This window comes from Lithobates pipiens, unplaced genomic scaffold, assembly GCF_037356315.1.
Source record: "Lithobates pipiens isolate NorthernLeopardFrog02 unplaced genomic scaffold, aLitPip1_a1.2 Scaffold_18, whole genome shotgun sequence".
NCBI classification, from domain to species: Eukaryota; Metazoa; Chordata; class Amphibia; order Anura; family Ranidae; genus Lithobates; species Lithobates pipiens.
The window spans coordinates 31,537,005-31,550,826 of NW_027507758.1; the positions used below are offsets into that span (position 1 = coordinate 31,537,005).

Sequence of the window (13,822 nt, forward strand, 5' to 3'; positions counted from 1 at the left end):
CCCATAGATTCTGTGCTCTGCAATACCGAAAAAAAAAAATCAGACCAATTATACCCTAGACCTAAGCATTGATAACATAATAATATACTATTTTCAGTGCTAATGATATTCATTTCATAATGTGCAAAAATACAAAAGTAAAACAATAGAAATAACATTTCTTGTGACCAATCATAATCATGATATAACAATGGCATGCTTCCATCCCTAATTAATTTGAAAAAATATAGGAAATAGAAATGGGACTTTAGATGAAACATGTCATTATGGGTAGTAAAAATATGTTACATAGTAGGTGAGGTTAAAAAAAAGATACAAGTCCATCAAGTACAACCTATGTGTGTGATTATATGTCAGTATTACATTGTATATCCCTGTAAGTTGTGGTTGTTCAGGTGCTTATCTAATCTTTTTTTGAAACTATCGATGCCCTTCGCTGAGACCACCGCCTGTGGAAGGGAATTCCACATCCTATTACTTACAGTAAAGAACCTTCTACTTAGTTTAAGGTAAACCTCTTTTCTTCTAATTTTAATGAGTGACCATGTGTTTTGGTAGACTCCCTTCTGCAAAAAAGTTTTATCCATATTGTGGGGTCACCAGTACGGTATTTATAGATTGAAATCATATCCCCTCTCAAGCGTCTCTTCTCCAGAGAGAATAAGTTCTGTGCTCGCAACCTTTCCTCATAACTAATATCCTCCAGACCCTTTATTAGCTTTGTTGCCCTTCTCCATTTCCAGTACATCCTTCCTAAGGACTGGTGCCCAGAATTGGACAGCATACTCCAGGTGTGGCCGGACCAGAGTCTTGTAGAGCGGGAGAATTATCGTTTTATACTCTGGAGTTGATCCCCTTTTTAATACATGCCAAAATTATTTTTGCTTTGTTAGCAGCAGCTTGGCATTGCTGAGTATATAATCTACTAGGACCCCCAGGTTCTCTTCCATCCTAGGTTCTCCCCCCAGTTTATAGATTGCATTCATATTTTTGCCACCCAAATGCATATTACATGTTTCTACATTAAACCTCATTTTCCATGTAGTTGCCCACCTATTAATTTGTTCAGATCTTTTTGCACGGTTTCCACATCCTGCGGAGAAGTTATTGCCCTGCTTAGCTTAGTATTGTCCGTAAATACAGAGATTGAACTGTTTACCCCATCCTCCAGGTCATTTATGAGCAAAATAAATAGGATTGGTCCCAGCACAGAACCCTGGGGGACCCCACTACCCCCCCCCAACCATTCCAAGTACTCCCCATTTATCACCACCCTCTGAACTTGCCTTTGTAGCCAGTTTTCAATCCATATACTCACCCTATGGTCCTTGCTAACGAACCTTATTTTGTACAGTAAACGTTTATGGGAAACTGTGTCAAATGCTTTTGCAAAATCCAGATACACCATGTCTATGGGCCTTCCTTTATCTAGATGGCAACTCACCTCTTCATAAAATAATTTTAATAGATTGGTTTGGCAAGAACGATTCTTCATGAATCCATGCTGATTACTGCTAATGATACCATTCTCATTACTAAAATCTTGTATATAGCCCCTTATCATCCCCTCTAAGAGCTTGCATACTATTGATGTTAGGCTAACTGAACTGTAATTCCCAGGGATGTATTTTGGACCCTTTTTAAATACTGGTGCTACGTTGGCTTTTCTCCAATCCGCTGGTACCATTCCAGTCAGTAGACTGTCAGTAAAAATTAGGAACAATGGTCTGACAATAACTTGACTGAGTTCCCCAAGTACCCTCGGATGCAAGTCATCTGGTCCCGGTGATTTATTAATGTTAAGTTTCCCAAGTCTAATTTTAATTCTGTCCTCTGTTAACCATGGAGGTGCTTCCTGTGACGTATCATAAGGATAAACACTGCAATTTTGGTTACTGAAGCCCCCCCGATTCCCTTGTGAAGACTGAGGAGAAGAATAAATTCAATACCTTCGCTATCACCCCATCTTTCGTAACCAGATGTCCTTCCTCATTCTTTATGGGGCCAATATGGTCGGTCCTTCTTTTTTACGGTCTACATGCTTAAAGAATTTCTTGGGATTTTTTGTGCTTTCCTCCGCTATGTGTCTTTCGTGTTCTATCTTAGCTGCCCTAATTGCCTTGTATTTTTTGAAGGTCTTCTTTGCTTTTATATGCATTTTTACATTGGAGTTAAGCCATCCAGGACTATTGTTTGCTCTTTTAAATTTATTACCCAATGGGATGAATTGGCTAATGCCCTTATTTAATATGCTCTTAAAGCAAACCCATCTCTCCCCCGTGTTCTTTGTTCCTAAGATTTTATCCCAATTCATGCCTTATAGCAAGGTTCGTAGTTTAGGGAAGTTGGCTCTTTTAAAATTCAGTGTCTTTGTATTCCCTTTATGTTTCCTATTTGTGTGATTTATACTGAAGCCAGTTGACCTGTGATCACTGTTTCCTAAATTGTCCTGTATTTCCACAACCGTGATCAGGTCTGTATTGTTGGTAATCAGTGGATCCAGTAACGCTTTATTTCTAGTTGGTGCATCTACCATCTGAACCATGAAATTGTCCTGCAAGACATTTAGGAACTGGCGAGCCTTATATAACACTTCCCATCCTTGCTGCTAATCCAATTTCCTTTCATTAGAAGGTTTTATTTATTAACAGTTACCTTATTATTTTATAGTAAACATGTGATTCTTACCCCTGATGATTGACAGGAAGCCAAGAAACGCGTCGAGTAACTAAGATTACCTAGCTAAAACTTGTTTTAATTATGAATTCCATCAATATTACACTTTTTTGTCTACATCTGTATTATGTTATGTATTTTGATTTATAAATGTATTGATTTTTGTAAGAATTGCATTAATTATGTCCATCGATTTGTTTACATTAAATTTATTATCATTATTAAAAATTATATATTAATCTTTTATTAACTTACTATGTGGATGCTGCATCTGTCCCCCGCTGTCTCTGCACTGAGAACCGAGCCACCGAACATCGCTGATGGCTCGGTTCTCACTCCTCCACCAGAGGAAAGCTGCTGACTGTCAGTCTGCGTCTCTCCTCTCTGCTTTTCCATGCTCACTGGCATGCTCAGCTGTGGAGGGGAGGGGAGCAGCCATCTCAGCAGCTCGCTGAGACTGCCATCAATCAAGGCAGCTGGCGGATCCAGACTTGGGAAGTTGGGATGATGCGCTGCCTCGACTGATGGCAGTGACTTCAGCGGAGAACGGGAGTGCAAAACTAATTGCACTCCTGTAGGCTGGACTTCTCCTTTAAATATAATTACAATTTTTCCTGGAAAAAAAATCTGCATTTCAGCAGTAAGTTATACCAGTTTTAGAGTTGCTTCAAACAATGCTATGCAGCAATGCCAAGGTCACATTGCCATGCATGCATACACATGCATCTTTTATGCTTGTTGAAATGCTATGCAGTGTTAGAATAATGAACCAAGGTTGTACCGAAAGTAATGTAAAAGTGAGCTAAACTTTTTTTTTTTATATAGGTCGTTTAAATTTCACGTTATTCTATTCTTTTTTATTGCAGGTAAATAATGGATTAAAAGTAGAAGCAATGTGGCATCACTGAGTTCTGGATGAAGGAGGGGTTCAGGCTGTTCGACATCCAGATAAGGCTACAGAATGTTTACATAGATTACACCATTGACTAGACTAGAGCAATGTCTTGTAATTGGTGACTCTTATCAATGGTGTCACCTCCGTAAACATTCTGTAGCCTTCTTTGAATGTTGGACAGCCTGCATCCCCATCATTCATCAAGAACTCCCCGACAGCACATTGCTTCTGTTTGTAATCCATTATTTGCCTGCAGTGAAAAAGGTCAACGTGTGAAAATAGAACAAGTGAATAAAAAATGTATGCTCACTTTTGCATTACTTACATGGCCTTATAATTCATTAACCACTTGGGATCCGCGCTATTGCCAAATGACGGCATTAGCGCGGATCTACTTTTCCGGGACTACGTCTATTGACGTCGTCCCGCGTACGAGCGGCCTGCGCGCCCCGTGATCGGCGAGTCCATGAGACTCGCCTGATCACCGATCCGTGCAAGGGGTCGATCCCGACCCCTTATCACGTGATCAGCTGTCAGCCAATGACAGCTGATCATGTGATAGAACGGAGCCGGTAATCGGCTATTATTCCTCCTCGCGCTGACAGCGCGAGGAAAAAAAAGAAAAAGCCGATCACCGGCGGCCGTGATCGGGACATCAGTCCCGATCACGGCCAGCAATAGAAGCGACCACCTGCCCCCTGCCAGTGCCCACCTGCCCACCGCAGTGCCATCCTGAATAAAAGTAAGTGCCCCCCATCAGTGCCCATAGTGCCCACAGTGCCACCCACAGTGCCACCCACAATGCCACCCACAGTGCCATCCAACAGTGCCACCAACAGTGCCACCCACAGTGCCCACAATCTGCCTCAAAGGTGCTGCACCCCAGTGCCGCCCATCAGTGCCCAGCAGTGCCGCCTATCAGTTCCCAGCAGTGCCACCTATCAGAGCCACCTATCAGTGCCACCTATCAGTGCCCATCAGTCCCATCTATCAGTGGTACCTATCAGTGCCCATCCGTGCCACCCATCCGTGCCACTTATCCGTGCCACCCATCCGTGCCCATCTTTGCCCATCAGTGCCGCCTTATCTGTGCCCATCGGTGCCGCCTTATCTGTGCCTATTAGTGCCGCCTTAACTATGCCTATCAGTGCCCACCAGTGCAGCCTATCAGTGCCCACCAATGCAGCCTATCAGTGCCCACCAATGCAGCCCATCAGTGCCCACCAATGCAGCCTATCAGTGCCGCCTAATCAGCGCACTTCAATGAAGGAGAAAAATGACCCGTTTGCAAAATTTTATAACAAACTATTAAAACATGATTTTTATTTTTTATTTTTTTTTGCATATTTTTTTGTTTGTTTAGCAAAAAATAAAACTCCGAGCTGTAACTAAATACCACCAAAAGAAAGCTCTATTTGTGGGAAAAAAATGATAAAAATTTCATTTGGGTACAGTGTTGTATGACCGCGCAATTGTCATTCAAAGTGCATCAGCGCTGAAAGCTGAAAATTGGTCTGGGACTGAGGGGGGTTTAAGTGCCCAGTAAGCAAGTGGTTAATTAGTTAAGATGCTATATAGTTTAGCATTTTGGTTTTGTCTAGCAAAAAGAGGTTAATACTGTGACCACACTGTGGATTTTATTTAGCAATAAGACTTCACCAGCCTTACCAGAACACCATAATTACTGTTTCTCTCAGAGCATCTGCTTTTCATGTATTCATCAATATATGCTTACACTGATCTAATCAATGTACAAAATGATGCTATTTTCTTCCATTTAATTGTGTCATCCTGGCTACACCCTCCCCCCGGATGTTTTCTCTACAACGATCCATCTTTGCAATACATTCTCTTTAGAATACCAACCTGCATTATAAATGGCTTGGAGGATATACCCTGAATTATAAAACAGGCCAAGTAATGGATTTAGAATTGGTTTTGGGTTCATTTTTCCACCTTTACAGACAATGGAGCAGACAAACAGAAGAAATCTAAAGGCAAACTGTTCCAGCTATACTAGCGCTCATCAATGTAATGTGGTAGCTGCTGATGGTTAAAGCAGAAACATAACTGCATTTCAGCACCACAATTTGAAAACGCTGTTTCATTTATTCGCAATAGTCAGAGCAACCTTGCTCATTTGAAAGGCGGGACTTATCCTGCCAAGCAGCTTCTGGGAAACCCAAGTCTTTGGGTTCCACCTTTGTGCTAAAATGAAAAAACCTCAAAAGAGAACAAGGAGCAAGACTCTTAGCGGTGGATCACTCGGCTCGCACATCGATGAAGATACATGATCCTGGACCGACTTCCCCCAAAAGGTGGGACTTTTCACCCTGGCCCCTTTTGCTGGTTTAGAGTCGCCGCTGACGCCCTCCATGCTTTATTTTCTTGGGAAATCGCTTTAAAAAACACCCCCCTAGCATTTCTAGCTGCTGCCATCTCGAGAAATGACATGACTGGAGTACTGCAGACTTACCGGCTGCCGTGGCCCATACCTCAAAACCCCCAACAACCTTAGTAATAAATTAAAACACCACAAATATCTATGGGTTTTAAATGGCCATAGCAGCCTTTTATTAAACATATTGTAAAAACATAACCAACATTATTATATATATATTCCTGAGACTAAACTGGCTCTTGAAAGCAGGTGTTTTGAAGGAGGAGCATGGTCTACCACTTTTTGCTGTATCAGGCTACCATTCCATACCACGGCCCACAGCCGCGAATGACCTGGCTCGAGGACACTTTTATCAAACCTTACCAGCCTGATACAGCCCCAATACCAAAATTGTCAAGATGACGTCACTGAATTATAGGAGGGTCCCATACCACAGATGAGACCCTCCCACATACACCACCTAACCTCTTGACCATGCCCACCTTCAAAACCCTGAAACCCCTGCCACTGCTATGACAACCTCAATCCACAACCTGTTATAACACCCCCAAAGTATCAAAACGGACACACCTTGGAACCGCACATTCAAGGGAGGGAGGGAGGGAAATTACTAACTGACCCTGTCAAACCCCCCTTACAGCCTACACCCTCTTAGACTCCGCCCTGACTTGACCTACTCCCCCTACCACGCCTTCCCCTGACCCAATGCCTGTGTACCTCAATTTTTTGTCCTAACCCCTTTTAACATCTGCCCAGCTACAGCCTACCCTGCCCCCCCAGTCATGAGGGCCTTCCACTATCATGCTCTGCATTACATTCCTGGCCTTATCCTGATGTAGCATTTACTTTCTGGAATCCACCTGCCTTAGCCATAGCTCCCAACTGTCCCTAATTTTGAGGGACTGTCCCTGATTTGGAATAAAGTCCCTCTGTCCCTCATAGCTCCTCATTTGTCCCTCATTTTGGTCTGATCTATATAGTTGCATATAAAATGCGCTATTTATCTATCAAAAAGTGTTTCCCAGTGCTAAACCTCTCATCCAATTTCTAAATTGTTGCATTTGTAAATTCCAAAATGCCAAAATAACAGGAATAGTAATGATAAAAATGCACTTGTGGGTTTAACCAATCAATTTCTTCAGTATATTTCTCCTTTAAGAGGGGCGTGGCAGGGGTGTGTGGCATATGCCTACATACTTTTGCTAACAGGTGTCCCTCATTCCCATCTCAGAAAGTTTGGAGGTATGCCCTAGTTAATGCATGCAGACAGGAGGGAGAAAGACCCTCCTCTTCCCCTCCTCCAGATGAAAGAAAAAAAAAGGACTCCTGGAATGTATGACATCATTTTGACCTAAGCCAGAAACCAGGAAGCAACTGAAGAAATGTAAAAAAAGTATAAGACAAGTAAATATAATAATCCTTATGTATTTACTAATGCTAGCAGCATAGGGATTGCAAATAATTAAAGTGGTTGTGAAGCCACTTGAATAAAAAGCTCCCATCCCCCCTGTATTAGAACAATAAGTTCCCCCGAGTCTGTGTTATATAATAAATATGTTTATCTGTACTGATAACATACCGTCTTCCTGTGATCATGTGACTCCTCTCCCCTGCCGGCTGACAGTTCCAGCGGGCGGGGCTGAGCACTGCCGCTGACGTCAGCCGGGGAGGAGAGGAGAGCCGAGGAGTCACATGATCGCAGAAATGCGTTGTTTTATCAGTACAGATAAGCATATTTATGATATAACATAGGCACAGGGGAACTTATTGTTCTAATACAGAGGGGGTGGGAGCTTATCATGTTAAGTATTAAAGCAGCATGAGCGCTGGGGGGGCTGGGGGGTGTCGGATGCGGACACGAGCAGACAGAGAGGGCAGGGGGGAGATAATGGAGGAGAGGACACAGGAGACAGAGAGCAGGTATATCATGGTCAGCGTACAGTAGGAAGGGCATAGTCGGGCAGGATCAGACAGGTATTACAGGTGTTGCAGGGGGCCAAATGACACAGCACAAGCACTGTGCTGTATAACATACTTTAAGGGAAGAGGATCTGTTTTTTTTTTTCAAATAGAGTTTTTTTTTGGTGGTATTTGATCACCTCTGCAGTTTTATTTTTTGCGCTACAAACAAAAAAGACCAACAATTTTGAAAAAAAAATATATATATATTTTCTACTTTCTGCTATAAATCATATCCCAAAAAAATTAAAAAAATCGAATTTCTTCATAAATTTAGGTCAATATGTATTCTGCTACATATTTTTGGTAAAAAAAAAATCCAATAAAGCGAATATTGATTGATTTGGGCAAAAGTTATAGCATCTACAAACTATGGAAAATTTTTATGGATTTTTTTTTTTTTTTTACTGGGAATCAGTAAATACTGGCGATCAGTAACTTATAGTGGGACTGTGACATTGCAGCAGACAAATTGAACACTAAGTGAGAGTTTTGACATTTTGGGGACCAGTGACACTAATACAGTGATCAGTGCTAAAAAAATATGCACTGTCACTGTACAGACACTGGTTGGGAAGGAGTTACCATCAGGGGTGATCAAAGGGTTAAATGTGTTCCCTGGGAGTACTTGCTAACTTTGTGTGTGGGGGGGGTGCATTTACTGTGGGAAGGCAGAGATCCGTGTTCCTGCTGATTGGCTCCCGCTGCATCCAATCACAGCGGGAGCAGGTCACCGGCGGCGCGAGCCCCAGACCCAGAAGTGTCAGATCACGTACTAGGCATGTGATCCTGCATGCATCATGCCACAGTATATGTGCGTGGGATGGTCACTATGTGGTTAACTTCCTGTTTGGCTATGGAACAGGAAGTGAAGACAAATCTACGCAATGGGACACAAATAGTGAAAAAAAAACTGACAGGGGTTATAACCTTACCTTGTGCTATACAAAATGAAAAAAAAAAAAAATCGGTTTTGCCTTTAGTTCTACTTTAAAGGGGAGGCTAGGAGGGCAGGTTTTGTATATCTTGTTGCATTTGGTAATAGATCTATAAGTATATATGGCCAGCCTCAGTCAGTCTGTGCCAATGTCTGCCTGGCAATGTATGTCCACTCCTGATAAAGGAATATTCCAAGAAATATTAATATATCATTATCATTTATATTGTGATTCACCTTGAAGTCCTGTGACTTTTACCATTTCATTTTTTTATTTATATATTATATATATATAATATATATATATAAATATATATATATATATATATATATACAGGTCCTTCTCAAAAAATTAGCATATTGTGATAAAGTTCATTATTTTCTGTAATGTACTGATAAACATTAGACTTTCATATATTTTAGATTCATTACACACAACTGAAGTAGTTCAAGCCTTTTCTTGTTTTAATATTGATGATTTTGGCATACAGCTCATGAAAACCCAAAATTCCTATCTCAAAAAATTAGCATATCATGAAAAGGTTCTCTAAACAAGCTATTAACCTAATCATCTGAATCAACTAATTAACTCTAAACACCTGCAAAAGATTCCTGAGGCTTTTAAAAACTCCCAGCCTGGTTCATTACTCAAAACCGCAATCATGGGTAAGACTGCCGACCTGACTGCTGTCCAGAAGGCCATCATTGACACCCTCAAGCAAGAGGGTAAGACACAGAAAGAAATTTCTGAACGAATAGGCTGTTCCCAGAGTGCTGTATCACGGCACCTCAGTGGGAAGTCTGTGGGAAGGAAAAAGTGTGGCAGAAAACGCTGCACAACGAGAAGAGGTGACCGGACCCTGAAGAAGATTGTGGAGAAGGACCGATTCCAGACCTTGGAGGACCTGCGGAAGCAGTGGACTGAGTCTGGAGTAGAAACATCCAGAGCCACCGTGAACAGGCGTGTGCAGGAAATGGGCTACAGGTGCCGCATTCCCCAGGTCAAGCCACTTTTGAACCAGAAACAGCGGCAGAAGCGCCTGACCTTGGCTACAGAGAAGCAGCACTGGACTGTTGCTCAGTGGTCCAAAGTACTTTTTTCGGATGAAAGCAAATTTTGCATGTCATTCGGAAATCAAGGTGCCAGAGTCTGGAGGAAGACTGGGGAGAGGGAAATGCCAAAATGCCTGAGGTCCAGTGTCAAGTACCCACAGTCAGTGATGGTCTGGGGTGCCATGTCAGCTGCTGGTGTTGGTCCTCTGTGTTTTATCAAGGGCAGGGTCAATGCAGCTAGCTATCAGGAGATTTTGGAGCACTTCATGCTTCCATCTGCTGAAAAGCTTTATGGAGATAAAGATTTCATTTTTCAGCACGACCTGGCACCTGCTCACAGTGCCAAAACCACTGGTAAATGGTTTACTGACCATGGTATTACTGTGCTCAATTGGCCTGCCAACTCTCCTGACCTGAACCCCATAGAGAATCTGTGGGATATTGGGAAGAGAAAGTTGAGAGACGCAAGACCCAACACTCTGGATGAGCTTAAGGCCGCTATCGAAGCATCCTGGGCAGTGGCGGCCCGCCCATAGGGGGCGCCCGGGCGCCGCCCCCCCTCCCCCAGGTGTAAAAAAAAAAAAGTTAAAAAAAAAAAAAAAAAACGGGCCCTTTAAGACATTTAAAAAAAAAAAATGTCATTTAACAATTTGACATAGTGTACTGTGGCGCCGGTCACGGTGCACTATGAGAAGCGCCATGTCGATGCAATCACAAGATTGCATCCATGGCGCTTCATTTGCGGGTTAAAAACCTGCCTTGCGGCGCACTGCAGAACGCCGACTGGCTTCCACCCGTAAAATCACTGTGATTCTACGGGCGGTAGCATTGTCATTCTTAGACAGGCACGTCACTTCTGGCTTTCGGCTGCTTTACGAAACCCGGAAGTGACGTCGGCAGCTCCGTTCTTCAGCCCGAGCGGAGCTGCAAGACAGGAGGTGAGTCAAGTCACCGCACAAAGACCTTATAGTTTCTACTTTGTTAAATGTTCATGCATTTAGCTGAATGAATGGAAAAAAAGCTTTCACACTTCACAGCCAGAAAGGTTTCCCCAGGCCAGGCGACTTTTGCCGTGGCCAATCAGAGAATGAGCTCTGAAAGGGAAAATCCTCGCCAAATTTCTGAAAAAAAATTGGCGTGGGTTCCCCCTCCGAGAGCATACCAGGCCCTTAGGTCTGGTATGGATTCCAAGGGGAACCCCCTACGCCGAAAAAACGGCGTGGGGTTCCCCCCCAGATCCACACCAGACCCTTATCCGAGCACGCTACCCGGCCGGCCAGGAAAGGGGGTGGGGACGAGCGGGCGGCCCCCCCCTCCTGAGCCGTACCAGGCCGCGTGCCCTCAACATGGGGGGGTGCCTTGGGGGAGGGGGGGCGTGCGGCCCCCCCACCCCAAAGCACCTTGCCCCCATGTCGATGAGGACAAGGGCCTCTTCCCGACAACCCTGGCCGTTGGTTGTCGGGGTCTGCGGGCGGGGGGCTTATCGGAATCCGGGAGCCCCCTTTAATAAGGGGGCCCCCGGATACCGGCCCCCCACCCTATGTGAATGAGTATGGGGTACAATGTACCCCTACCCATTCACCTGTGAAAAAAAGTACAAAAAAAAAAAACACAACACAGGGTTAAAATATTTTATTGCACAGCTCCGGGGGTCTACCGTCTTCGGGGGTCTTCTCGCCGGACTCCTCCGCTATCTTCTTGTAGCTCTTTTGCTAGCGGAGGAGTCCGGCTTTCTTCCTCCCCGCCGGCCTCTTCTTCCGACTTTGGGGGTCTTGTCCCCCTCTTCGGTTCTTCTGCCGGGCCACCGCGCCTTCTTATAGCTCTTTTACAGGCGGTGGCCCGGTCTTCTGTCGCCGCCGCCGCCTTCCGTTCTTCTTCTTCTTCTTGTTCTTCTTCTTGTTCTTCTTCTTCTCCAGGAGATGTTGACTCGACGAGCTCTCCAGCCGCAATGCCAGAGCCGCGCTGCGCTGCCTTTTATATAGTGACAATGGGCGGTGTCACATGGGTTGATGTCACATGGGTTGGTCACATGGGTTGATGTCACATGGCGACAGTCCATGTGACATCAACCCATGTGACATCAACCCATGTGACACCGCCCCATTGTCCCTATATAAGTGGCAGCACAGCGCGGCTCTGGCATTGCGGCCGGAGAGCTCGTCGAGTCAACATCTCCTGGAGGAGAAGAAGAAGAAGAAGAAGAACGGAAGGCGGCGGCGGCGGCGACAGAAGACCGGGCCACCGCCTGTAAAAGAGCTATAAGAAGGCGCGGTGGCCCGGCAGAAGAACCGAAGAGGGGGACAAGACCCCCGAAGTCGGAAGAAGAGGCCGGCGGGGAGGAAGAAAGCTGGACTCCTCCGCTAGCAAAAGAGCTACAAGAAGATAGCGGAGGAGTCCGGCGAGAAGACCCCCGAAGACGGAAGACCCCCGGAGCTGTGCAATAAAATATTTTAACCCTGTGTTGTGTTTTTTTTTTGTCCTTTTTTTCACAGGTGAATGGGTAGGGGTACATTGTACCCCATACTCATTCACATAGGGTGGGGGGCCGGTATCCGGGGGCCCCCTTATTAAAGGGGGCTCCCGGATTCCGATAAGCCCCCCGCCCGCAGACCCCGACAACCAACGGCCAGGGTTGTCGGGAAGAGGCCCTTGTCCTCATCGACATGGGGACAAGGTGCTTTGGGGTGGGGGGGCTGAACGCCCCCCCTCCCCCAAGGCACCCCCCCATGTTGAGGGCACGCGGCCTGGTACGGCTCAGGAGGGGGGGGCTGCCCGCTCGTCCCCACCCCCTTTCCTGGCCGGCCGGGTAGCGTGCTCGGATAAGGGTCTGGTGTGGATCTGGGGGGGACCCCCACGCCGTTTTTTCGGCGTAGGGGGTTCCCCTTGGAATCCATACCAGACCTAAGGTCCTGGTATGCTCTAGGAGGGGGAACCCACGTCAATTTTTTTTTCAGATTACATAAGGGGCGTGTTTTATGAGAAGTGGGAGGGGCCAAAATGATGGGCGGGGTCATGATGGGCGGGGTCTGGCGCCCCCCCATCCAAAAACTTCACCAGCCGCCACTGATCCTGGGCCTCCATAATCCCTCAGCAGTGCCACAGGCTGGTTGCCTCCATGCCACGCCGCATTGAAGCAGTCATTTCTGCAAAAGGATTCCCGACCAAGTATTGAGTGCATAACTGAACATAATTATTTGAAGGTTGACTTTTTTTGTATTAAAAACACTTTTCTTTTATTGGTCGGATGAAATATGCTAATTTTTTGAGATAGGATTTTTGGGTTTTCAGGAGCTGTATGCCAAAATCATCAATATTAAAACAAGAAAAGGCTTGAACTACTTCAGTTGTGTGTAATGAATCTAAAATATATGAAAGTCTAATGTTTATCAGTACATTACAGAAAATAATGAACTTTATCACAATATGCTAATTTTTTGAGAAGGACCTGTATATATATATATATATTTTTTTTTTCTAATACTTTTTTTTTCTTTGTTGTAAAAACTGTCACCTTTGATCAAAATATATTGCATACACAATGATGTCATACATGTCTACTTCCATTAGGCGATTCCCCTGTGTTTTGAAATGATTATTGTACCACAAAAAAGCTCACATGGGAATTCTAGAAGGAGATAAAGGGATAATAGAAAAAAATAAACAATGAAAGTAAAATTGAACAGACATGTTTAAATGGGTTCAAAATACTCTACATTTTAGAGATTGAATGGTTTGCCCTGTAAAAAAATATTTGACATGTCTAGAATTTCCAGAAGTATTTGAAAAACATCACTTGCATCACTCGCTCTTTGTTGTAAGAAAGATATAAGAATTTGGTTCCTTATGGCCATAATCATAGATGGCTCATTTTCTGTGGGCTTCATGGAATCTTTGCAGAGGG

At 44.4% G+C, this 13,822-nt stretch overlaps 1 protein-coding gene across 4 annotated transcripts in view; it reads right to left on the bottom strand.

Annotated features, from left to right (window-relative positions):
• The window catches only part of EML6 (EMAP like 6), a 295,572-nt gene that overhangs the window by 87,387 nt on the left and 194,363 nt on the right, over positions 1–13,822 (bottom strand). The gene's annotated exons all lie outside the window — the stretch shown is intronic.